A 26,066-nucleotide genomic window follows, 5' to 3' on the forward strand; every position below is an offset into this window, starting at 1 on the left:
TTTCTTACGTAATAACTGCATTTGCTGGAGTTAGTTCAGTTACTCGATGATGTCGGCAAAGATGTGGGCTTTTTTCTTTATTTTAACTTGGCTTTCTTTAGCATTATGTCTTAAAGCTTGTTTTGTCCAGCTCCAAGTGTCCCCGTAAGTACAAGAAGGGGGAGATGGGAGGTGGGGCAAGCAAGAGACTTCTCCCCTCTTGCCTGTCCTTTTTATCAGGAAAGCAGAAGCTTTCCCAGAAGCTCCCAGCTAATATTCCCTTATGTCTCATTGGCCACAAGTGGGTCAGTTGTCCCCTTAGCTGCAAGGGAGGCTGTCAGGGTGCTTGCATTCCAAGTTCCGTAGTGGAGTCTGCACGGGAGAAGGAGGTTAGTAGCAGATGCTACTAATGATTTGGGCCGTACTTGAGAAATCGCATAATGGTCTAATTATGTAATTTCTACTCAACTGCTGTTCACATACTGGTGTTAAAGTATTAATTGAGTTGAAAAGTGATACCTCCTTCACAGGAATTTTGTGAACTTTTGTATTGACTTTCAAACTCTTGTGTAGAAAATCTTAGTTTCTTATTTGGACAGAGCTATAAAAGAGAAACACACACCACACACACACACACACACACATACACTCACACAACATTTGAAGGTAAGTTACATCATAGCCTTTGGCCCCTAAATACTGTGTGTGTTTCTCAAGAATAGGGCTATTTTCATATATAACCACAGTATACTTATCGACTTCAGTAAAGTTAATATTATTACAATACTTTAACCTACCATTCATATTCCAGTTTCGTCAATTGACCCGATAACTTTCTTTGTAACATTTTCAGTACAGGATCCAGTCTAGGGTTTGATATTACATTTAATTGTCATGTCTGTTTAGCCTCTTTAATCTAGAACATTTCCACAGTGGCACTGATTCCTCAGAGAGCCCCTTTTCCCAGCTGCCTTATGCTAAGATTCCTTAGATGCAGCAATTTTCAAACTTTTTGGTCTCAGGGCCCCTTTACCACTTTTGTTCATGTGGATTATTGCAATTGATATTTAACCGCATTAGAAATTAAAACAGAAGTTTGAAAAATATTGTAATTGATTTAAAATAATAAACTCTTTACATGTTAACATAAATAACATACTTTTGTGAGAATAACTATTTTCCAGAACAGCAAAACATATTTTGTGAAAAGAGTAGGATGGTCCTACATTTCTGCAACTCTTTTAAATGTCTGGCTTAATAGGAAACAGTTGGATTGTCATTTCTAGAGTGCTGTTTATGTGTTGTGATATGTTATTTTGGTGGAAGTATATGAAGGAAATCAGGCCACATGCAGATAGGTAGTTAGAAAAGGGAGGAGTATTTTAATAGCCATTTCAGAAAATTGTAAACACTCTTCTTTGATAACACACCAGAAGTTGATAAGTGATAGTTTCTTAAAGCATAGCTGCTATGTAAAGTATGAAACCACATCAGAAATGAACATTTCCTGTTAACTTACATGGAAACCCACTGGTCTATCTTGTACTTTGAATTGATGTTTTACCTGTGCGCGCTGTTAGAACATGCCTTGGTCATTTGGAAAATCCTGGTTCACTGAGTTATGTAGATCTTCCACATGTTGACTCCTCTCATGGTACAGTATCCAAAAATCACTTTTATAAATATCACAACTGATCTCATTCGAAAGATCCTTTAAGTATTGGGAAGCTGTCGAACTCACGGCGCCAGACAAGTTTACTGAAACTCTACTTTTATCTTAAAAGCTTGACCCTCAGCATTTCTTCTCCCTTGATGCCCTGAGTTCTCACGAAGACTGCGGCCGCTTTCTGGGGCCTGCTTGTTCCTTGCTTCCTTTTCACTGAGTGGGAACAGTGGTGTTTCTGTCTAAGGCCCACGAGGCTGATTGGCCCTCTTCTTGGTAGAGTTAGAGATTTTAATTACCCGCGGCAGCCCTCGAAGAGGTGATAAGCGACAGGGCATCACCACTTGGACAACACAGGTCGGCACTGATTAGCGCGGCTGGTTAGAGCCACGACTAATGAGGCCGAGGTCACAGACTCGGCCCCGAAGCCCAGGCAGCCCGGCCACCCTCCAAATCGCCGCCCCGCCGGGTCAGCTGCCTCCGCAGATGCCCGCTGCCTTCTGGAAGGGGGCCAGGGAGGCGCGAGCCAGCAGCCAGCAAGGGCTCCTTTCGTTTAAAACCAAACAAAATAAGAACAGGGTCTCTAATGCGCCACGCCCGGCGATCCCTCTCTAGGAATATCAGACTTAATTACTTACATTTAATTTGTTAGCCATTGGCTGGTGAATTTTTTAAAAGCCCGATGATTAATTAGCATTCTTATAATAAGCACCATTAAGATCTATTAATGAGAGTTGCAATGGATCAACGATTTAATTTTCTTAATAAAATGAATCGGGAAAGTATTGTTTAGGAGGAACTCCATACTGCGAGCATATGCTCTCTGCCTGTTTTGTGACCTTGATTTGTTTTGCGAGCCAGAAATGGAGCGGAGGATAAGCTGATTGCGGTACGTCCGCCAGCAGCTCTGACTTCCCAGAGCGAAGCCGGGCTGCGCGCGAGGACAGCGGAGTGTTCACGCAGCTCGCAAGCACCACAAGCTAAGGAGGGCGAAGCCCGCTGCAGCCTGTCCTGTCCCTTTCCTGCTGCATCCCCGGTGACGCTCACCGAGACAAGCTGACCGCAGCCTGTGACCCACGTCACACCCAGGACAAGTGGGAGGACGGTGCAAACTGGCTTCAGAAACGTGCCCGGCCAAAGCGCACCTGTCGGTAAATCCAGCGCTTTGCTGCCGGGTATGAACGTCCGTCTTCACGGCACGTCTTGATCAAGCAGCCACCCGGGAGGGAAGGCTCCAAAGGGCAGGAGGTACAGAGCAGCACCGTGACACGTGCCTGCCCCGAGCCCCCAAACAGCAACAGCGCCCGGCTGGCTTTCAAAGCGTCGCGGCGCGTTCTCCCGGGGCGACAGGTGCGCGGCTCGGATGCGATTCAGCGAGGGGCTCCTTGCCCGTCACCGACCGTCGGGCTGTAGAGGGCCGGCTGGGCGGGACGCGGAGGTGGCGGCCCGGGCCGGGGCCCAGAGCTCCGGGCTCCGCAGCCTGGACGCGGGACCCGAAGCCCGCGCAGGTCCCGAGAGCCCGGCCCCCGCCCCCGCCCTGCTGCCTGGGGAGCCCAGTCTGAGTGAGTAGCGGATCGCCTGCCTCAGCCCCTGAGGGTGGCGCCCGTGAACGTGGCGCGCGCGGGCGCTGGCTGCGCTTTGGCCCAGCTGGGAAGTCGGCCGGGCCCGGCGCAGGCAGCCCGGGTCCCCGCGGGCCGATGCTTTTCCCACGTGCTTTCGTGCGGTCCCTCCGCGGGGCGGGGATGATGCTTCAATTCAGACTCGCTCAGCCAGGGCTCTTCAGAGCCTCACTGTGGGGGGGCGGGCGCCCTGCCTGTGACGGCTCCCTCCTCCTGCCTGTCCTCTCTTGCACACGGCCGTGCCGTTGCTCGCCGGCCGAGTGAGTTGTTAGTGTCCCCCGGCTGCGGTCGGCAGGCTTCCACTCCGGCGGGGGCGGCAGCGGCCCTGCAGGGAAGATGCGAGGCTCCTGGAATGCCCGCGTGGTGCCCGTGCGCTTGGAGCCTTGGAGCTCCGTGTGAATCTGCGGCCGTGGTGCGCAGCCTCGCACAGCGGTTGCTGAAGAACGTCAGAGTTGACAGTCTTCTTCTGTTCTTGAACTGTCCACTTACCCAGGCTTCTGCAGCCTCAGAGCTAGAACTGGGATTAAAATGCAGGCTTCCTGACTCCGAGGCCTCGCCAGGATCCTGGGCCGAGTCACACTGAGCTAAGGCAGGCACGCGGGACTCTGCGGACCCCACGCGCCGCTGGGTTTCCAGCCTCCCTCCGAACCTCCTGTTCCTGGTGCTCTGACCTTGCTGTGGCCTCTGTTTTGTTTCTCGGACATTCCTTCCCGGGTCAAGGCTGCCGCACTTGCTATTTTTCCTTCCTGGGTGGGAGCTTCCTCCCCCAGCCCTTCCCATCGCTGAACGCAGCTCAAGCCTTGCTCTTCAGAGACGCCAACCCTGACTACCTGCTCCCCCGTGGCCTCAGCTTCCAGTTACTGTTACCCCAGCCTGGCAGGGGTCGTGTTGTGTCACTCCTGGAAGCCCCATCCTCTGGGTTCTCTGTGAATGACGTCCCTACAGTCGTGCCACAGAGTGATCCTTGGAAGCTTTCCTATCTTGGGGTAGGGCTGATCATGGCCAGGCCAGCTGCAGCGGAGGCAGACTGCCCAGTTCCAGACCCTGGACTCAGATCCTTTGCTGGGGAGCGGCAGGTGCTGGGGGGACAGGCCAGCCACAGCTTTGGAGACACAGTGCGGACTCACAGTTGCGCAGTAATTGGGGCAGGTGGTGATGGGAGGGAGGGAAGGCCACAGGTTTTCCAAGAGGCAGTGAGCAAGCGAGGGGACAAGCCCACGGTGGGGACCACGGGAGGCTCAGAGGAGCCAGGGAGGGGCGCCAGGAGCGGGGGTCTAAGTGAGCAGCAGGGAGAGACTCTCAGCAGGTGACAGAGCCCCAGTCCCCCGGGCAGGACCGCGAGAGGGGAACCGCCGGAGCACGGCAGGCAGGCCCCCTGTCCTCAAGGGGCTGGGCTGTCGGGCAGTGACCTCCTCGCCAGAACTGGGACCCGACCTCAGTCACCGGGACGAGCCAGGGGCTCAAGCTCCCGAGTCCCTGTCTTAAGGACCGTCCTTCCTCCAGTATGTCAAGAAGCTCTGCTCAGGGGTAGGAAGCCAGGAGGATGTGGACTCGACACAGTCCCGGGAAGGCGCCGGGAAGAGCTTATTACAACTGAGAACCATATATGGAGAAAAAAATAAATCTGATCGTTTGATGCATTAAATACAGTCATTTTTCCCTTGAACATTTACTTGCATTACATCCTCCTGGAACAGTGTGTCAGAAGAATACATAACCCCACCCCCTTTTTCTTTTCAAATAACAATTTTTCCCAATGACACAGAAGAAAGGATTCCCAAGTTGGCTCAGGGCTCCCATCGCCTGGTGTACGGCCTCTCACACAGAAACCTCATCAGGAAAACCAGAGTTCACTCCGTCCTACTGACACCCCCTCCCTCTCTTGGGATTTAAACAAGGACGTGTGAGGCAAACAGAGACTCTCAGTAGAAAGTCTCACGAAAATTGGTGCAAAGTGTGATTTTAAATATCTGGTGCCCAGGGGTGAGGCGGGAGGGAGGGAGGAACACGTGGATTTTTAGGGCAGTGGAACTACTCTTAATGATAAAGCTGGATACTTCTGTCAAACCCACAGAATGTACAGCACAAAGAGTGAACCCAAGTACAAACTATAGGCCTTAGTTCATAATCACATATCAACATTAGATTATCAGTCGTGACAAACGTGCCACACTAATGCAAGATATTAATAACAGGAGAATTTGTGTGCATGGCTTCTAGGGGGAGAGAATTGAGGGATAATATGGGAACTCTCTGTACTTCTCTCTCAATTTTTCTGCACATCTAAAACTGCTTTAGTGGCTTCCCTGGCGGTCCAGTGGTTGAGACTCCGCGCTTCCACTGCAGGGGACGCAGGTTCCATCCCTGGTCGGTCGGGGAACTAAGATCCCACATGCTGTGCAGTGCAGCCAAAAAAAAAAAAAACTTCTTAAAAATAAGATCTGACATTTAAAAAAATCTAAACTTCCAGCTATAAGATAAATAAATACTAGGGATGTATATGATATGGTACAATAAGATAGAATTAATACTGCTGCTGTACATTGCGTACGTAAGTTGTTAAGAGAGAAAATCCTGAGTTCTCATCACAAGGAAAAACATTTTTTTCTTTTTGTTTAATGTTGTATCTCTAGGAGATGATGGATGTTCACTAAACGTATTGTGGGCATCATTTCATGTTGTGTGTAAGTCACATAATTCTGCTGTACACCTTACACTTACACAGTGCTGTATGTCAATTATATCCCAAAACTGGAAGAAAAAAAACCTAAAAAAAAGTGGCCAGGTCACAATGAACAATTTGAGTGAGAAGCCACTCAGAAAAGTACAAAAGGGACAGAGAGAAAGGGCACATGCACCCCGTTTCCTTTGCTACTTTTTACACCATAAGGATGGACGTACTCGGATCAGAAACCATTCTTGCGTTTGCACGACGATGATAGTAATGAATTATGAGTTTTCTGAGGCGGATAGGTGTACAGATATCCAAACAAAGGAACAAAAATCACCAAAGTTAGGTATCAGGATCTCCTTCACGTTCTATGGTCTTTTTGTCTGCTGGGATCTCTTTCTCCCTAGGTGTGAAATAGAGACAAGTTAGATGAGTTTCCCTTTCTAGTATATTTAAAAGAGGATCTTGGAGTCAAGCAAAATTGGAAGAAAAAAATTGGAACTAGAAAGGATAGTGCTGGGTGAAATTCAGCAGAGGGGCTCCATAGTGAAACAGACTAAGGGTGGTGAGGAGTTTGAAGGTTGAGGAAAAAATGGAGAAAAAAATAGTTATTCTTGAAGGCCTGAAATAGGCAAAAGTGGAGACATTTAAAGGGATAGGAGCCCCGGGGAGAAATAAGTCAAGGACAGCACTGAGGAGAGGGTACAGCTTCTTAGGAGAATAGAGAGTGGTCAGTCCTTTCAGGAGGAGCCGGATGGGGTTACGGGGTAGGTGGACCGGCCCCAGTGCTGCTATCGTGTCTGAAATTACCCCTTCACGAAACACCACCCACAGCCATGTGCATGGCAGCACTGGTCACGGTAGCCAAGAGGTGGAAGCAGCCCAGGAGTCCATTGATGGATGGGTGGATAAACAAGCTGTGGCATCTCATTGCAATGGAATATTATCCAGCCTTAAAAAGGAAGGAAATCCTGACACCTGCTACAACACGGATGAACCTTGAGGATATTATGCTAAGTGAAGTAATCCAGTAACAAAAAGGCAAATACTGCATGATTGCACTTATACAAGCTACCCCGGGTAGTTAAAAATACATAGAGACAGAAAGTCGCAGGGTGGTTACCAGGAGCCCAGGGCAGTGGCGATGGGGAGGTCGTTTAATGGATACAGAGTCTCAGTTTTGCAAGACGAAAAAACTCTGGAGGATACACTGAACTGTGCACTTAGACCTGATTAAGATGGTCAATTTTACGGTACTCGTGCTTTACCACAATGAGAAATAAAACCAAAACAGCTGCCCCACCCCTGGAGTGGTCACCAGGGGCCACATCGTGAATTTTCTCATCATTTTGGGGGATCTTCTGAGCTGCGCTCCTGACTTAGCCCCGTCCCCAGCTCTGTCCCTCTCTACAGTCCCTCGGTCCCCAGCCATCCTTGCTCTCAACTCAAGGATCCAAGGAAGCACATGCTCAGCTTCCTGGTTATGCCTTGTTTTCTCTGCCCGAGGGTCTCGGGCTGTCTCAGGAGGACGGCCCTGCCTTGCCCCGTTCCCTAGGACCCCGCAGTACAGACTGCCCCCCACCGTGAGTGCCCCTTAGCTCCCTGGGCCTCTCACCCCGCCCTCGTTGGCATACATACAATTGTAACACGACTGTGCAGGGAGCAGGGCTTGCTCTGGACCCCGTGCTCCCGAGAATTCGAGGCAGAGCCGAATTTCTTTTACCACTTAGTAACTGGAGTTTTGCAGGCTTGGGATTACTGCTAATGGAAAGCAAATGGGCTACGAATCAAGAGATAAGCACTTCAACAGCCAGCACCACTCGGTAAAGCAGAGAGGCTATCGTGGCACTTTACGTGCCTAGAGATCATCATTTGTAGAAAGATTTGCAAACTCCTCACTAGCCCAGAAACACGATGCCCCACTAGGCTGTCCAGCGGCCCGGACCGGCCCTGCCTGGCGGTAGCAGTTAAGTGGCTGCCCAGCAGGGAAGCACGGCTGGCTGCTGGAGGCCCAGGCACACCTCCTTGGCAGGGGAGAGATTTAATTTTGTCTTCACTCTCTGTCTGGTACCCAAACCTCAGAGAAGCCCTCAGAGCCCAAAGCCCTTCCGTATGCCCCTCCCTAGACTCCCTCAGCCTTGTCGCCCACCGCGGCCCAGAGAACAGGCGGTGACAGGCCTGGGACAGGGCTGCTGCAGGCGAGGGGCCCTGCACAGTGGCTCTTGACTCTGGGAGAGAGAAGTGGCTGTAAAGACTGACGTTTCCCGGGGTTTGCTGACCTCTGGTCTCCAGGCTCGTCTTGCCCTTTCTCCTCCGGGGAGAGTGTCAGCCCATCATACATTTACATGAGGGGCCTTTTCTCCACAGATCACATCACCCCCTCTCCAGTTGCTAAAAGGCAATTTAATATGCAGAAGCTCTGCTAGAACAGCGTTAGGTTATGACATGAGGAAATGGAAAAAAGAAAAACAACAACACAACAACCTAAGCCCACTCTCCGCCCTTCAGTCGTCCTCTGAGAGTGACGTGGCCATTGCTCAAGGACGGAGCAGGTGTGCTGTGCTCCTGGGCTCAGCCAACGGGAGGGAAACAGGCAAGTTCAGCTGTTGGCCAAAGGCTGTCAGGACTCATGTAAGTTCTCAAGTTCAAGTCGCTCCCGGGGCTGCAGGGGCTCGTGTTTCCGCTCCCTCGGCTGCAGTTGCTGAGACATTTGCAGACCCCCTCCTGGAGGCGCCCCTCAGCCCCGCCCCTCAGCGGTAACTTCCTCACTCAGCCATTAAATGTCACTGCAGCCCTTTGCACAGGGGACAGAATCTACATCTAGCCGTAAAGAAGGTGGTGAAATGAAAGATGTTGTGAAATGACATTGTTTTCCAGCAGGTTTGTCATATCTCCTGCATGGAGGAAAATTGCTTTCTGTAAATCTTGGTCCAACAGAACAAAAACACCTATTTCTTTCCAGTTGGGGAGACAGCCATCCTCATGGGCATAATGAAGGTATTGTATGCTGGGACTTTTACAAAGTCTGAGGGAACCAATCTGAAATCTTGACAGATATGATCTTTCCAGGATGCACTGTTCGGTGATGGTGGCGAAAGACCTCAATTAATTTATGAGCGAGGACAGTGGGATGTGACGCCTTGTGCATAGTCTAGGTGGAGCTGTCCCTGTCTGCATTTATGTTCTGGTAATTTAAAAAGATTTATATTAAGCTTTTCTTTCATTTTGAGAGTAGATTAAAATTCTAATGGAAACCATTTGTATGCATTTGTTGAATTGAATAGTATTTATGGCTGTGTTAAAAAAAAGTTGCAAAATTCTGCTGATAATGAAGTCAGTGAAGCAAGAATAAGTGTAAAAACAGGAAGAGAAGGCTGAATGGAAACCACACTGTATTAAACAAGTATAATGAGGGAGCCGAGCCGGGTAGAGCGAGACTGGGATTAGGCCCCGGAGTGGGATAGGTTTCCTTATTTAGTGCAAGGTTTTTATAGCTCTTTTATAACTTAAAACCAAATTTACATTTCGAAATAGGCCAGATCGGGCCTCACAAACCCCATGGCCATGTCACCCTTTCCCATCATTCTTGAACCTGTGCCAGTGTCCAGGACACACAGGAAGGAAGAAAAATCTAAGCAGCGACCCGGAGAAAAGATGCTGATCCCAGGAAAAGCAGACACTGCGCGTAAGAGGCCAGAGGTTGGCAAGTAAGGGGCAAATCTGAGCTTAGGAGCGTCAGGCAGGTGGCAGGGAGGTTGCCCCCAGCACCTTCTGGGTGGGACCAGGGACATCCCGGTACTCGGATCTGTCCGTGCGCCCCTGGTGTCCACGTTCGTTGCCGTGGCCACTTGACCGGTACCTGGACTTGGAGACTGCAGTCATCTCTGTGGTGAAGGGCAGGGAGCGCTCAGCGGCCTTTCGCCAGCCGCGAAACGAGTGCCAATGGCGTGACGACCTGCGAACACAAGCAAGCACAAGGCTTTCCCTCTGTCACCTTCTCCAGGGGACAGAAGCTCAGGCCTCCTATCTTGCTGGGAAGGCAGAGAAAGCTGACGTCCTGTCAACATCCATCTCAGAGCCGACAGAGGGCATTTCACCAGGAAACTCACATTTTTCTCAGAAACAGCATCTTAGAGTCAGGGAAACACCAAGCATGATGGTTAACAGCTCTAAGCGAGAAGATGGAAATTTCCTGAGAGCCCACACCGCTCTGCTCCTGGGCTGTTGTCCTTTCCTCCCAGTTGTAAGCATATTCTTTAACAGAGTTACACGGATGTCATAAAATGCCTTACAATGCATCAGAGCGGAATTGTGCATTAGCGAATTTCACAGATGTAAACCTGTGTTGCTGTCAACAAAAGCCTGCGTGGAAAATCAGGGGTATCTTAAGAAAGAACCGTCTTCTCTCAAAATTACACCACAGCCGGAAATGCGGATGTCCCCACACCACCCAAAGCACAGCCCTGCGAGTCTCACCAGCCTCAGAGTCTGGGCACTTCTCCTCTATTTAGTTCACGTTGCCTCTGTGAGGCTAAAAAATGGGTCTCTCTGGTCACTGTGTACCCCTGGCACCCAGCACAGTTCCTGGCACACAGAAGGTGCTCAACACATCTTTGCTGAGCTAAACATATATGTTCTAGGCCCCAGGGGAGATGCAACATGAGTGAAACAAGCAAGGTTCCTGCTGGTCCCAGGCTAGAAACCTCAGCCCGGGTGGGTGGTGTCTGCACCTTAGTAGGCACCCAGCTCAGGTCCTCAGCCTAAGTTTGTTACTAGTGACAAGTTTTCAACATTTACTTTTCTATTAACTGCCCTTCACCCCCAATATCAGAACACAACTTTATATAATTTAATAGAAACCCAGGGCTTCCCTGGTGGCGCAGTGGTTAAGAATCCGCATGCCAATGCAGGGGACACAGGTCCGAGCCCTGGTCCATGAAGATCCCACATGCCGCAGAGCAACTAAGCCCGTGCACCACAACTACTGAGCCTGCGCTCTACAGCCCTCGAGCCACAACTACTGAGCCCACGTGACACAACTACTGAAGCCTGCGCACCTAGAGCTCCGCAACAAGAGAAGCCACCGCAGTGAGAAGCCCGTGCACCGCAACGAAGAGTAGGCCCCGCTCGCCACAACTAGAGAAAAGCCTGCACGCAGCAACGAGGACCCAACACAGCCAAACATAAAAGTTAATTAATTAATTTAAAAAAATAGAAACCCATAAGCCAGTTGCTAGAAGTTTTACATACTTTTGTCCTCCTTGGATTCCCGAATTAATCCTGGAAAGCAGGTGACATTATTATTATCATCATCTCGTTCACAAATGAGAAAAGAGTCGTGGGGAGATTTAATAGCTCACCTATTGTCATATAACTACTATGCAGGAGAGGAGAATTTGATTTCATGTTTGATTCCAAGCCCAGTTAGCAAGTATTGGCTGGACATCGGTGCCTGGCACTGTGCTGGGCAGGGTTGGGGGTGTCACAATACATTGTCCCTGCCCTCAAGAAGCTCATAAACCGATAAGGAAAGCCCTTCATAAGCAAAAAAAAAAAAAAAAAAGAAAAGATTGCATAGGATGCCAAGCATTATCCTAGTGGGATGTGTGGAAACTCGCTTGGCCACACCAACTCAACAGGGGAGGTGGTGGATGGCATCAGGTTTTCCACCGGAGGGGAACTTGAACTCGTTCTTGGAAGATGAATATTTTTGCCAGGACCGCTACAGGAATACCAAGGCAGGTAAAGTCTGTGCTCAAAAGTCACCTTATCTGTGAGGGTGTCCCTGACTCCCCCATATAAAGAGCAAACTCACTCCCATTCAGCCACAGCACCCTGAGCCTGTTTTGCTTCTTTTCGCCCGGCACTCAACATATACAACACGCCCCATGTATTAGGCTGAATGGTGGTCCCCCCCAAATGTCCACGTTCTCATCCTCAGAGGCTGTGAATATGTTAGCTTACACGGCAAAATGAACTTGACAGATATGGCTACGTTAAGGATCTTGAGATGGGGAGATTACCCTGCATCATCCAGGAGCACCTGACGGAATCGAGTCCTTATAAAAGGGAGGTGGGAGTTCAGAGGAGAGAAGATGCTCTTCACCTTGTCTTGAAGATGGAGGAAGCTTCTAGAATGTGGGAGGCCATGAGTCACTATTAGATGCTGAAAAAGACAAGGATGTGGATTCTGCCCTGCGTTTTACTTCTCTCTTCTCTTTCCTAAGTCTGAGGTCCTTCCATCTCTGGAGGCTGGAGGTCCACCCTCCTCTGGATTCTAGGGTTTTCCCGCCTCTGGAGTCTGGGGTCCTCCTGTCCTCTTGTGCCCCTCACCTGTGAATCGCCTGTACTGGCCCCTACCTTTTTGCTTTTTTGCCTGTTTAGCCCCTAAAACAATTTTGAAACAGTGTGTATCTCTTCACACATTTTTAGGTAAACAGTTCAAATTTTTAACTATATGTTTAAATCATTTTAAAAGATTTATTTTCCTGCATATTTTATATTGTCTACCTGCTTTAAACACATATTGTATTAAAATCTTGGAGCAGCAGATTTTAGCTCATCCAATTCATGAAACCAAAATGACAAAGCCAGTCTTTGCTCTCACATCAATCAGCGAAATCAGACATCATTTGGTAGAAGATGTATCAGTCCCCATGACGACCACCTCAGTTCTGCATTTGAATCTTGGCCTCAGCTGGAGAGAGGCAGCCGGTGGGCAGAGACGGATGCAGGCAGAGGGATGGGGCGCTGCCTGGGTTCCTTGTACAGGTGAACTGCTCCCGTCAAAGCGTCTAGAGATCTCCTTGCCTCGCCCTCAGGGCGTCCTCAGGAATAGTGCATTCTGGCATTGTCCCTTTCTTGGTGTCCTAGAGATGTTGACACTCCAGAGCGATTCAGGATGAGTGACAGGAAGGTTTTCTTTTTTTTTCCCCTCCAGTTTTATTGAGATATAATGGACACACAGCACTGTATAAGTTTAAGGTGTCCAGCATAATGATTTGACTTCCATACATCATGAAATGGGTGGATCAGTTTCCGGAAGTTGAGAGCCTGGAAGTGGATTCCCCGAAATCTGTGTGGGCTTTGGTTTCCCTGAAGACTCATGAAATAACGAAAGGGGCTTATTCCCTCCTTGATTAACCTCTTGATATCAGTCTCGCCGCCAGCACTTTTCAGTTCTCCAGTCACCAGAAAGTCCCTGAGAACCTACCACATGCCAATACCGTGCCAGCTGTCAGGGACAGCCAAGCCACGGTTCCTGCTCTGTCTGCAGAAGCAGCAAAAGGGGACAAAGGCAGTATCGTGAAAGAGACAGGGAGCCCAGAGGGGAGAGCCCAGCTCGGGGGTAGCGGGCGTGCCCAGGGGGCCCAGGCGGGCTTCCCAGGGAGATGTGTCCTCTGAGGCTGGAGGGGCGGGCCCGAGAGACCACAAGAGAAGGGGAGGGACGTGTGAGAGTGGGGAAGGGCTCTGCGGGCCCAGGAACCAGCATGGGCAGGGGCTCGGCAGCTAGAGCGGGAACACGGAGGAATACAACGGTCCATCCATCCGACAAAGAGCAGGCAGTAATAAGGCCCTTTCAGTCCACTGCCTGCAGCGCACAGAGACAGAAATATCGAGGCCACACACTAAAACTAGTGACTGGTATTGAATTATGATTCCAGCATCTCAGCAGGAAGGCCGGAGCCGTGACCTCTCTTCATGAGATGTGCTATCTATTCTAGCAGTTTTTGATTTCAAAGCATTTAATCGCTGTCAATTAATTAAGCCTCTAAAGATGCAAAAGTGCAAAGTGGAATTATCTCCATTTCAGAAAGGCAGAGCGTCAGTCCAACGAAACCCTACTGTCTGCCTGAGACTGGCTCCAGCCGGCGTCAGGGGCCCGCGGCGGCGACAATGGCCACACTGCCCCGCTTGCCCCTCGGGCCCTGACTAATAGAGCCACCAGGTGCGCCCGTGAAGAGGGGGCCCGGCCCTGCCCAGCCGACCACCTGCCCGTCAGGGGGTGGCGGCAGCCTGGAGCTCCTGTTCTTGCCTTTGCTTTTCTTTGCACAGCAAAGCCAGTCCCAGGAGGAGACTGCTTTCCCAAGAGGAGCTTAAGCTTTTTGGCTTTCGTTTTGAATATGCCTTGCTTTATTTTTTTTTTTTTTCTTTTCACTTCACAGAGATAAGTGAAAATCCCACAGGTGGTGGTCCTCACCAAAAGGACAGGAGAACCGAGGCCTTGCCGAGGACGCAGGGAGAGAGTTGACCAGGTGGCCCGTCGCCCGCGCCCTCGGTCAAGGACACAGGTGTGCACGGGGCCACCTGCAGGTCGGTGGGAGGGGCCGGGAGGATGCCTGGAAAGCTGCGTATTTGAATGGAAGGTCTCGAGGGCACAGCAGCGGCAGTGGCTTTTGCCATTTTGTCTTATAAGGGCTGTCAGCTGGCGTGCAGCAGGCACCTGCTTTAATTCGGGGTTTGCTGGAGCAGCTGCCTTTTGGACGAGGGAGTGGCGAGAAGTCCCCGACTCCCGGTGGCCGCGCTCGCCTGCGTGTGGCAGTCAGGGCCACGCTCTGCCAGAACGCTGCCGCTGGCACAGGGCCTAGGGAGGGGGCGTCCTTTTAGCCAGAAAGATGCATTTTTCTTCTTTTGGCTTCCGAGCTGCAGGAGAGCAGCCTGACTTCTCAGCATTAGCCAACAGAGGTGGGCCACCTGCAGTGTCCTAAGGTGGCCGCAGCCACAGGGCTGTGGGAGGAGTGCGCCAGGAGTGGGGAAGAGGGATGGCTGGCAGTCTCTGCCACCTCTCGCCTCCAGATGCTTAGTCACTGTGTGTGCACCTGGCCCTTTACCCAGGGCCCCCTGGGAGACAGGCAGGTCCTGAAATAAAACAGTACGTCAAGCTTCCCTTTACGCCGTTCTCTTTGCTATTTTTCAAGGCTATGACTAAACATCTCACAGCACACAACGCAGAGTAGGTGCTCAGTAATTCCTTGCATGGGTTAGCAAATTAAAATAAATGGCACTGTACGATCAACATGCTGGCCTTGGACTCAGTGTCCCAGAAAATAAGGGCTGCGGCGTTTTAATATGCTCTGTGAATCCCTGGCATCCTGGAATAGGGATTTGCTCATACTTTTGATAATGATTATTAATAGTGTATCTGTGTTCTCTGATCTAAAACAATAATGGAATAGGGAGCTTGCAAATTTAGAACCATGTGTATTTATAAGGAAATCAGAGAATCCTGGAAAACACACCAGCTCAACCTAGACCCCTCAATCTAAAGGGCTACTAGAGGACACGTGAGCTTTCTTTCTCTGCCCCAATGTGAGTGGGAATATCTATCAGTTTCCTAGGCGCCATAACAAATGCCGCAGATGGCGGTGGGGTGAGGTGAGGGTGGAGGTTAAACGACAGGAGCTTATTGGCTCACAGGTGTCAGTGGGTTGGGTTGCCCATTCCCCCAGCTGCGGGTGCTTTGCTGGCCATCTGGGCTGTTCCGCGGCTTGGGGAGGCGTCACCCCAGGCTCCGCCTTCATCTTCACAAGGCTTTCTCCCTGTGCGCGTCTGTGTGTAAAATTCCCCCTTTTATAAGGACGGCAGCCTCACTGGATTAGGGGCCCACCCTCCCCCCCGGTCTGACCGTATCTCAGCTTAACTAATTCTATCTGTAATGACCCTATTTCCAAATCAGATCACATTCTGAGGTCCTGGGGGTTAGGAGTTCAACATGTAAATGGGCGGGGGGGCTCGGTTCTACCCACAGCAGAGCTTTCCCACAGCCTCCGGAGAGGAAGAGAGAAGCGTCTAAGGGCCACTGTCCGCAAGGATCGAGGAGGGCGTGGAGGGAGATGGGGGGAGGGGAGGGGAGGGGAGGGGAGGGGAGGGGAGGGGAGGGGAGGGGAGGGGCGGCCCCGGGGCGAGAAGCAGGGCAGAGGCAGCAGCGTCAGAGAGCGCTGCGTCCACATGCTCGCTGAACGGCGCGTCTTCCTTCCTGCACTCTTTCTTCCGTCCTCGACCCCCGCTGCTTGCCTCGGCCCCCGCTGCTTGCAGGGCCACATACTAGATGGTGAGCACGAGTCCATCTTGTCAACGGCCTTCTAATTGGTAGATCAGTTGATCAATGGCTATCAATAGCCACTGATATGGCTGTTGAAATTAAATGAAAAATTCAGTTCTTCAGCCTCGGTCGCTATATTGCAAGGGCGGCTTGTGGTCGCCATTTTGAGCATCGCAGCTACAGAGCATTTCCAGTATCACAGAAAGTCGTATTGGACAGAGCCAGTCCAGAGGGTGGCACCTGGGACACGTGGTTGAGGAAGAAAGAAGCTGGACTGGAAGGAGTACAGAAATAGGTTGAAAGCGGGCGGAAGGGCCCCAGGTGGCCTTGAATTCCCAGGGCACTCAAGTGAGTATGCAGGATTTAGAGATCCGTGAGGCAACCAATGGGCTGAGAGCCTGGGTGACAGGTCAGGTGACCTTGGAGTTGGCCTTTATCTCACAGCCCACTTCTGAAAAGTGTTCATTCATCATAGTGGGTGGTGCTCTGGAAATGTCCCCGGAACCTCCAGCTTGGGAAACACTGGCCCAAAGCAGAGCAGAGCAGAGGGAAGGGCGCCGACTGGCCGTTGCTCCCCTGAGGACCCAGAGAACTGCCGTCCAGGGCCCTCCATGAGGCTGGAGGAGGCAGTGAGGACCCGAGGCCCCTTCCTCGGGCTCCTGCAAATGTCTCCAAATTGGCCAAGTTCGGAAGACGGGAAGAGAAGTCCAGGCAACCTTGTTAAGTTAGACAGACGTTTGATGAATGATAAGGTGTCTTTCCGTAATAACATGAATAACATGCTTTTAAGGACTGAATACAAGCTATTTTATGCACATCCAGGTGGGACACAGCACAGCCGACAAAACCTCGGGGATTACTGGGTCTCCGCGCCGGTATTGACAGAGGGAGCGCGCGCCGGCCAGGAGGGACAGGGGGCGACACGGGGTCACCAGGGAGCCGTAGGGGCTGAGCACACACAGCGGAGGTCAGGCTCGGTGACAGGCCTCCGCGGCGTGCTTTGCTCTCTGAATTTTAAGAGCAATGAAGTAAAACTGCAGCAAATCAGAAGCAGAAATGAGCCAAGGTTACAGAGGAGTTTTAAGTTGTTTAACTTGTAAAAGAGAAACATAAAAAGCACATAGTACACAGCCTTATTCTCAGGCGCCCGAGAAGCTATGACAAGGAGACCAGAGCCCCTTCTGGAAGAGGTCTGGGTGAGCGTCATGCCTGCGTGAGGAGGTCTGCGCGGGGAAGGACTCTGATGACTGCCAACGTTTTCATGAATAACCATCTCCCGGGGGATGCAGACGCTGCAGGCTCCCCAGGGGCAGGGGCCTGGCCTGGCCAGCACGCGGTCTGGCAATAAGTCTTTGAGTCCACACGTGATCGGATGTCCTCCTGAGGTGCTCTCCATTTCTGTCACCAACACCTCGCCCTCACCCTCCATCGCCTCTCCCCTGGGTTGGCAGGAAGCCTTGCCTGTGCAGCAGATGTGTCCTTCCGCGTTGAGGAGTCTCCGTGCCTCTCTCCGCCCTCGACCCCCTGGACCGCAGCACTGGCTGATGGGCAGTTCCGGGAAGCATGGACTGGGCGTGTTCTTCAGCTTTGCTTTCTTCCTCTTGGGCGCGCGCTGCCGGCAAGGATGCTGGTGCTCCGGCGGCCGCAGGCTCTTCCTCTCCGTGGGGCTGGGGCACTGATCCGGGCGAGGGGTCAGTATTAGGAAGCCGTCTAGGCTCTTATACCTAGCTTTACCAACGTTAAGGATAATAGTTTAGCCTCCATCTGCTGCTCCACTGTTTATTGTCAAATGAGTCAGGACTCAGGCCAGAAAGAGGCGTAGCTGTTTGGGGGGCCCCTCCAAGACCCCAGCAGCCTGCCTGCAACAATATTACAATGATCCCTCCACTTTCGCTCCCCTGAAATTCATTCTCACTGCTCCTGGGACCTTTACAAAATACAAATCGGATATGTTGTTTCTTGCCTGAAATCCTGCACTGGTTTCCCGTCACAACTCGAAGAAAGCTCAACTCCTGTCCGTGAGTCCCGGATCTGGCCTTCTGCGGCCCGGCTCTCACTCCCCTTGAGCTCCGGTAGACTCTGCTGCGGGAAGAGAAGGCTGAATCGGACCTTAGGGACCTGGCAGTATAGACTGTTCTTCGTCCTCTTGCGTTCCACTTCTGACCTGCCCAGAGAGCCTGCTTTGAGCCCTGGGTCCACACCAGTCCCTGTTCCCGCCCTTCCCCGGGATCCTTTTGTTCTTTTGATGGTACCCAACACCAGTGACGTCATTGTGTGCACTTGCTGACTCTCATTTATCCACTGTCTCCACCACTGACTGAGATGGAGAGCCTTCCCTTGAGAGCAGGGATCTGGTCCCCCTCCATTTGCTTTGCATCCTCAGTACCTGACAGAGCGGTCACTCAGTCAGTATCTGAGCAGCCAATGCAGGAGGGAAGCGTCCGGGAGAAGCAGGGCGATCCACAGGACACACCCTGGACCAGGAACCAAGAGAAGTGGGGCTTCAGCCCCTGCTCACCGCTAATAACTGTGTGCTTGTTCCTTGCAAGAAGATTTTTCCCTTCTTTCATCTCTAAAGCAAGGAGGGTTCACCCTCTGCGTTGGGAGACTCTTGTAAAGGCCAGACATCCTTTTGGAGGGGTCTCTTGCTTCTTAGGAAAAGCGTGTTTTCCCGGCCCGGTGCTGCTAATATCTTCCCCTCCCGGCCCCCCTCCTTTTCAGTACTTAATGCGGCAGCTGAATTATTTAACTGTGTGAGTGTTCGGGGCCCGAGTTTGAAGGGCAAATAAGATAACAAGTGAAGCAGCGCTGTGGCATCATTCTTTCTGCTGCTGGGGGTTCTGGAGCGTTTATTTTTCTTGGGCAACTTGACTTTCTCAACAGAAAGAGTAAAACAAATCACATACACAAATCACACCCCCAGCCCTGCCGGAGCCGCTGCGGCCGAACGGGAGCGATTTTAAATGAGAAGATTATAGCCGCAGCTACTGGGCCAGGAGCGAGAAACACATGGCCTGGGCTGGCAGCCAAATACCCCTTATCACCCCCGAAGAGCGTATTATTATAATGTTAAACACAGTAAATTGCAAACTAGTAAAGTCACATTCAGACTTGCCTCCCCTCTGTTTGTCCAGTGACCGGCACGTGCATTAATACGTTTGCCTTATTGTGAGGTTTCTCAACCTCCCGAGTCCCGTTCGGCAGCCTTTATCTCCTTTGGTACCTTCCATGGAACCGTGCAATAAAGTCTCCTTTTTAAAGTACAATGCGTTTCCCTCAACCCTATTCTTCTGGGGCTTTTATGACTCACAATTGACAAAGGCCTCGCTAATGGAAATGCAAATTTCCTACCTGTCAAAGACTGAGAATGCTTTCTTGAAAACACTGGCTGGCGGGGCAGAAAGTACATTAGCATTTGCATACTTGGGGGAGAAGCTGCTTCCCATGAATTTGTGGGATAAAAGTGTTTATTTGATGCTGGGATATAAATAAAATAGCAATGGTTAGATCTCCCATGCAGACAGGACAACTGCCTGGGAATTCCCAACTTTTTTATCCCTTTGGTTTCAGCACACGTACTATTCAGATTCACATCACCCAGTACTGCCTGTGTGAAGGCTTTGATTTGGGGACCAGGAAGGTTGGGTGCCCTGGATCTCTCCTGTTGCTTTACTGAGGGGGCCCAGCGGAAGTCAGTCCGGCTGGTGTCTGGCTGTCGTGGGGTTCCTCACTTCTGAAGCATCAACACTCCCCCTTCTCTTCATCCTCTTCTCTTGTTATCATTTAACAGTTCACACGACAGTGAGCGAAGTATGGTCTTTGCCTGAAATTTTAGGGGATAGCAGGCTGTGGGGATGGTTTCTGAGAATCGGGGCGATTTCCTACACGAGTCTGCCAGGGCTTGTCGACTGGAAAAAACGCACAACTTAAACTTGAGAACTGTGTTTTGCTTGGCAGACAAACTGAGGACTTAAGCCTGGGAGACAGGCTCTCACATGCTCTGAGGGACTGTTGGGAAGCGGTCAGGGAGGGGTCAGGATACATAGGAGTTTCTGCAAAACAAAACAAACGAAACAAAACAAAAAACCCAGGTAGTGGGAACATCAAAAGATTAGTGCTGATAAAGAAAACCAGACACCTCAAGTTCATGCGTTTAGCGCTTTTCTATGTACGGGAAGATGCAAGAGTCTGGGCTTACAGAAATTATCCCTTTGATATGCACCTTAACTATCGAGGACCAGTATCCTGTTTTTCTCCACCCTGAATCCTTCAGGGTGAACCCGGTGGGCGGGAGAGGTGTGACTGCAGTGGTTGCTGGCTTGATGCCGGCAACACCCTTTGTTTACTGATAGGCAGGTGACATTCTTTGTCTACAGGCTGCTGTAACAAGTACCCTAGACTGGGTGGCTTAAACAACAGAAATTCATTGTCTCACAGTTCTGGAGGCTGGAAGTGAAAAAAATCAAGGTACTGGTAGTGTTGATTCCTTCTGAGGGCTATGAGGAAAAGGTCTGTTCCAGACTTTTCTCTTTGGCTAGCAGCTGACCATCTTTTCCCTGTGTCTCTTCACATCGTCTTCCCTTTCTGCCCATCTCTGTGTCTAATTTTCCTCTTCTTATAAAGACACAGTCCTGCTGGACTAGAGTTCACCCTAATGACCCCATTTTAACTTGATTGCCTCTGTGAAAACCCTCTCTCCTAATAAGGTCACATTCTCTGGTACTGGGGGTTGGGACTTCAACACAGACATCTGGGGCTGTGGGGAAAACACCATTCCGCCCAGTAACACTGCCCATCTGGAAAGGTGCATGGGGCTCTGATCAGCCAAGCTCTCCTCTGAGGAGAGTTGGTCGAGATGGGAAATCCGCGGGCCACCCCTGCCCTCGAACGCCTGCCCCCTGTCACTGCCGCCTGCCACTCAAGTGACTGAAGCTTTCCAAGGACCCAATTATGGTTTCTCCTCGGTGGCCCAGCAGAAGTCCTAACGTTCAACACAACACTTTAATTACTTTTAAAATGTGCCCTACTCATGAAGACAGTGCGGCAGAGAGTCTGACCAGGTGACTTTGCCTGTGGAGGGCTGTCCTCTGTGAAAGCAGGCTGCTCTCAGGGAAGGAAGGGAGGCCAAGGGGAAATGAGGGCAGGAAATCCTCACCCTTGCAGTGCGCAGCAGCACATTTCGGATTTCTTCTCTTTGGCTTAAAGGTGGCGGAGATGTGGGACCTGGCTCTCCGTGACGCTGCGAACAGACGGCCTGGCTTTGGCCCAGGGCAGGCCAGGTGGTCTGACCCCAGCGCTTGTAGCATCCTCTGAGGCAGAGTGATTTGCCAAACATTTAGAACAATGGAACAACCTGATGGAAAAAATGAACCGTATCTCCTTTACTTGGCTGTGTCCTTAGAAATGGGAAAGAAAGAGAGATCATCTCCTTTTGTCAGCTCTGGAAGAGTTATCGGATATCATTATTATCTTTGTTGTTATTATTGGCTTAAAACAACTGAAACCGATTGTCTTGTAGTTCTGCAGTCTAGAAGTCTGAAGTCAAGGCGTGGGCAGGGCCATACTCTCTCTCTGAAGCCTGTAGGGGAGTCCTCTGCGGCCTCTGGCTAGCTTCTGATGGGTTGCTGGCGATCTCTAACGTTCCTTGGCTTGTAGGTGCATCACCGCAATCCCTCTGCTTTTCTAAGCTGCCCACCGTGTGATACTTTGTTATTACATCCCTAGGAAACCAATACAATCCCTGAGGACAGTGGGAAGCCAGGAGAGGATGTTTAGAAGGGGAGGGACCGGTTCTCTGACCTGGAAATTGCTACAGAGCTACCAGATGTGACTGGATACATCTACATATAGCAGTACGACTGCGACCCAAGCAACCTAGCACTAGCAAATGCCTCCATCATGTCACGTAACTATCGTTTCTTTTCTGTGGTGAGAACAATTAAGAATTATGCTCTTGGCAACTTTGAAGTTTATAACACAGCATGTTGTCTGTAATCTCTCCACTCTACATTCGATCTTCGGGTCTTATTTACCTATTGGTTGCAAGTTTGTGCCCCTAAACCACGTCTCCCCAGTTCCCCTGCTTCCTAGTCCCTGGTAACCACCATTCTACTCTCTGTTTTTATGAGTTTGGTTTCTAAGATTCCACATATAAGCGAGATTGTACACTATTTGTCTTTCTCTGTCTGACTTATCGCACGTAGTGCAATTCCCTCAAGGTCCATCCATGTTGTCGCAAATGGCAACATGTCCTTCGTTCTCTCAGGAGAATAATATTCCATTGCACGTACATATCACACCCTCCATATCCATTCAACCTCTCTGATTCTTATTTCCCCAGGACAGGAATGGACATCCCTTGACTTCAGTAAGATGTGGAGTTCGCACGGCTTCTAACTCCTAAAACTGAATCTCTTTCCGTTCTCCCCTCCAAATTCCCTTGCTCGCTCTTTCCATAGTCACTTTCCCTTTTCCTGCCCTTTCTTTTCTCCCTATTTCTCAGTCCTTACTTGATTAAAGGACTAAAGGACTGGATGGGTTTGGTCCCTGATCCTGGTCAGGTGCAGCCTTGCGAGAGAGGAAGGAGTGGACACGGGAAGGAGCAGGGCGTTGCCGTGACTGATGGGCTCATCGGTGTCTCCGGTGTCTCCTGTTGTGTGGATACTGATTTCAGTTTATAACTGTCACTCATGACGAATGTGCCTCTTGTGATGAGCACGTTTTGAAGGGGAAACAAACGGGATACAATTGACTTGTTACTGAAAATTAATTAAAACTAGATTTCAGCAGAGAAAAGGAGAAAGATGTGAGAATAATTTAGCAGGATGGCAACGGGAAATCAGGGAACACTCAATTTAGCAGCATGTTTGATTATCATCAGAAAGGAGGAGCAAGAGTTCCCTGCTAGGAGTTTTCAGACACAGCTGACTTGGGCTTCCAGGGCTTGGTGAGACCAGATTCTCCTGGGTTCCTAAGATCCTTGCGAAAGGATCCGCCAGAATCAGATTTACCTGCTTCACCAGGGGGTACGACTTTCCCCATCTTTTCCAAAATTAAAAAAGGAAAAGCATGTTTACTCTGTGGCACTTCCTCCCCCGCCCTCACCTGAGATCTTAGTGTAGGTTAGTTTCGCCCAATTTCTCTATCCCATAAAAAAGTCTTTTCGAGGAAGAGCTGAAATGCAGAGTCATCTAAAACAAGATAAACATTTCTAATTTGGACTTGTCCTCTTGAGGTGATCTTTCAGAAGGCTCCATGGCCTCTGATAAATTAGTTCTCCAGCGCTAACTCCAGGAGTGATTGGAAGGGAGAGTGAGAAAAAGTGTTGAGAGAAGAGGAATTTGGAGGAACTTTCCTTTGCCAAGACCAAGATTCTCAGCCTTCCAGAGTGAGGGGCTGGTTTGCTCAGCCTGCCCTCTGGGAGTGCATCCCGGGTGGCAGCTGGGTGGGCAAGGCAGGGCCGGGGCCCTCCTTGGGAAGCACAGAGTTTCTCAAGTCACATGGCCCTGGGGTCATCGTTTCCACTTGACGACTTCTGTAGCGTCTGCCTCTGGCAGCTGGCTTCGTCTCTGAACCTTAGTTTCTTCATTATAAAATGCGGGTAATCATAGCATCTACTTCACAGGCTTATTAAGAGGTTTAATATCCATATGAGCATATGAGTATCTAGAACGATCATCCTCTTGCAATAAGTGCCAAATTAAAGGTATTTCCCTTTATGATCCACACAGTCTGAACAAAGCATCACTCTCCCTACTTTAGAGGCAGGTATTTTATTTATTCCTTTACCGACCCATTCAAGCAAAGGTATTGAGGGCCTCCTACATGCCCGACACTGTTTTAGGTGTTGAGGCCGGAGCAGTGAAGCACACAGACGAGCCCCATCCATCACGGCCCGGACGTGCCAGCTGGGGAGCCGAGCAATGGAATAAACCCGCCGGTTCACGTGGGGATTGGATTAGTAACAAAGCACCACAAACTGCGTGGCCTAAGACAAATGGAATTTAGTGTCCCAGAGGCTCTGGAGGCGAGAAACCTGAACTCGAGGTGTCAGCAGAGCCGTGCCCTTGCTGAAGGCTCCAGGGAAGCCTCCTTCGTGGCCTCTCCGGCTTCTGCTGGTTGCCGGTGAGCCTCGGTGTTCCTTGGCTGGTAGACGCATCACTCCAGTTCTCCCTCATCTTCGCTGGGCATTATCCCCTGTGTGTGTGTGGCTGGGGGGCTTAGAAGGACACTCGTCACTGGAGTGGGGCCCACCCTCATGCAGTATAATGTCATCTTAACTTGATTATATCTGCAAAGACCCTCTTTCCAAATAAGGGCATATTCACAGCTTCTGGGTGGACACGAATTTTGGCGTGGGGCACTCTTCGGCCCAGTATAGTGAGATATGCTCTGAGGACAAGAAAACTGAGCACAGTGGCGGTGAGCGGGGGTGGGCGTGCTATTGCTGGGGAGGAAGTGGGATGGGCTCCGGGAGAGGCCCTCTGAGAGGATAACTTTTGAGCTCACACAGAAGGACAATAGGGTGACAGCTGCGGGAAGAGTACTCACTTCTCAGGGTAAATTCCTCTTTTTCTTTCTTTTTCTTAAAAACAATTCGAATTGTTTCTCTCTTTTTTAATTGATGTGTTACATCATGTTCGTTTTAGGTGTACAACATAATGATTCGATATGTGTTCATCATGCAGACTGGTCAGTTCAGGTCCATCAGCACACACAGTTCCGAAATTTTTTTCTTGTGATGAGAACGTGTAAGATCTACTCTCTTACCAACTTTTAAATCTACAGTGCAGTCTTATTAACCGTAGTCACCACGCTGTACATTATATCCTCAGGACTTTTATTTATCTTCCAACTGGAAGTTTGTACCTTTTGACCCCTTCTACCCACTTCACCCACCTCTCCACTCTCTGTAAACTCCTGGTCAGACAATAAGTTTTCATTCTAAGCCAGAACACCTCCACGTAGAAGACACACTAACATCAACTGGGAAGCTTCAAAATATACGTGCCAATTCTCAGAGAATTTAAACAGACTCTCCCCAGACCAATTAAACAGAATCCGTGGAGGTTGGACCCTCACGTGGGTATTTTTAAAAGCTCCCCAGCGAGAAGCCAGAACTGAGCACCCCAGTGGAACGCTGGCTGCACAGTGGAATCATCTAGATGCAGCCATGTATGGATGTTCACATCTCCTTTCTCAATGAAAAATTACGGCTGCCTGGTCCCTGGGGATTTGATATGCGGTTCGGGGTGTGGCCAGGGTGACAGACTTTCTCAAACTCCCCAGGTGGTCCTGACAGGACTGTCCGGCTCTGGCCACTTCCTGAAGGTGTCTGGGTTGACACAGGCAGAGTCAGGTAAAATTCCAGTTGGAAGAGGGCCCCAGGATTCCAGGGGTGCGACGACGCCGTGGAAGCCAGGGGGCAGCCCGAGGGTCCCCGCCCCTGACAGAGGAGTTGTAGAAATGAAAGTCATGACAGTCCCTGATAGACAGGGTTGCTGGACAATTCAAATTCAAGACGACACAGAAAGCATTTGCCACAAACCTGCCAGGTGTTAGCATGTAGTGAATGGCAGCCAGTAAGTCTCACGAGGGGCATTGCTCTTCCTACCCTCTTGCTGAGGCCCCAGGACCCACAGAGTCTTGTCGGGGTCTTAGGTGACCCTCAGCTGGCCCCCTCAGCCCAGGCTGTGGCCCTCCAGGTGTGCCATAATGCCAGCAACGACATTTCTGGGCTTGCTGGCGACACGGTAGAAGACCCCAAGGTGACGATGGCCGTACGTGGGCAGAGCCCTGCTAAAGGGGAGCATCTTCATTCATTGTCAGGTGGAAACTTGAATCTGGTTTTGCTGCTCCTCTATCGCTGGAGGGTCAGTGCCAGGCCTGGCCCCAGGGCCACCTGGGTGGACATTTTGGCCTCGGTGAGCAGGTCAGCCCAGCCCATGAGCAAAGGGGTGACAGGGCTGTGGAGAACCCCTTTCCTCAGGCCCACAAAGGGGATGCTCCCTGGGCCACCGCGGGCCCTGCCTGGGGGCTGCGGGCTGCAGGGGCAGCTTGAAAAGGGGACAGGGGGCGGGGGGTGGGGTGGCG

General features: G+C 50.7%; 1 long non-coding RNA gene across 1 annotated transcript; it reads right to left on the reverse strand.

The window, feature by feature from the left end:
* Positions 1–1,336: 1,336 nt before the first annotated feature.
* On the reverse strand, positions 1,337–10,919 carry LOC111173630 (uncharacterized). Its single transcript, XR_002644258.3, has 2 exons — positions 10,042–10,919; positions 1,337–9,887 (listed from the first exon to the last, which is right to left on the reverse strand). It is a non-coding gene; the product is annotated as an uncharacterized LOC111173630 (long non-coding RNA).
* Between the last annotated feature and the right edge of the window lie 15,147 nt (positions 10,920–26,066).

This window comes from Delphinapterus leucas, chromosome 21 (assembly GCF_059928025.1).
Source record: "Delphinapterus leucas isolate spDelLeu-1000000601 "Yukka" chromosome 21, BTC_Dleu_Yukka2, whole genome shotgun sequence".
Taxonomy (NCBI): Eukaryota; Metazoa; Chordata; class Mammalia; order Artiodactyla; family Monodontidae; genus Delphinapterus; species Delphinapterus leucas.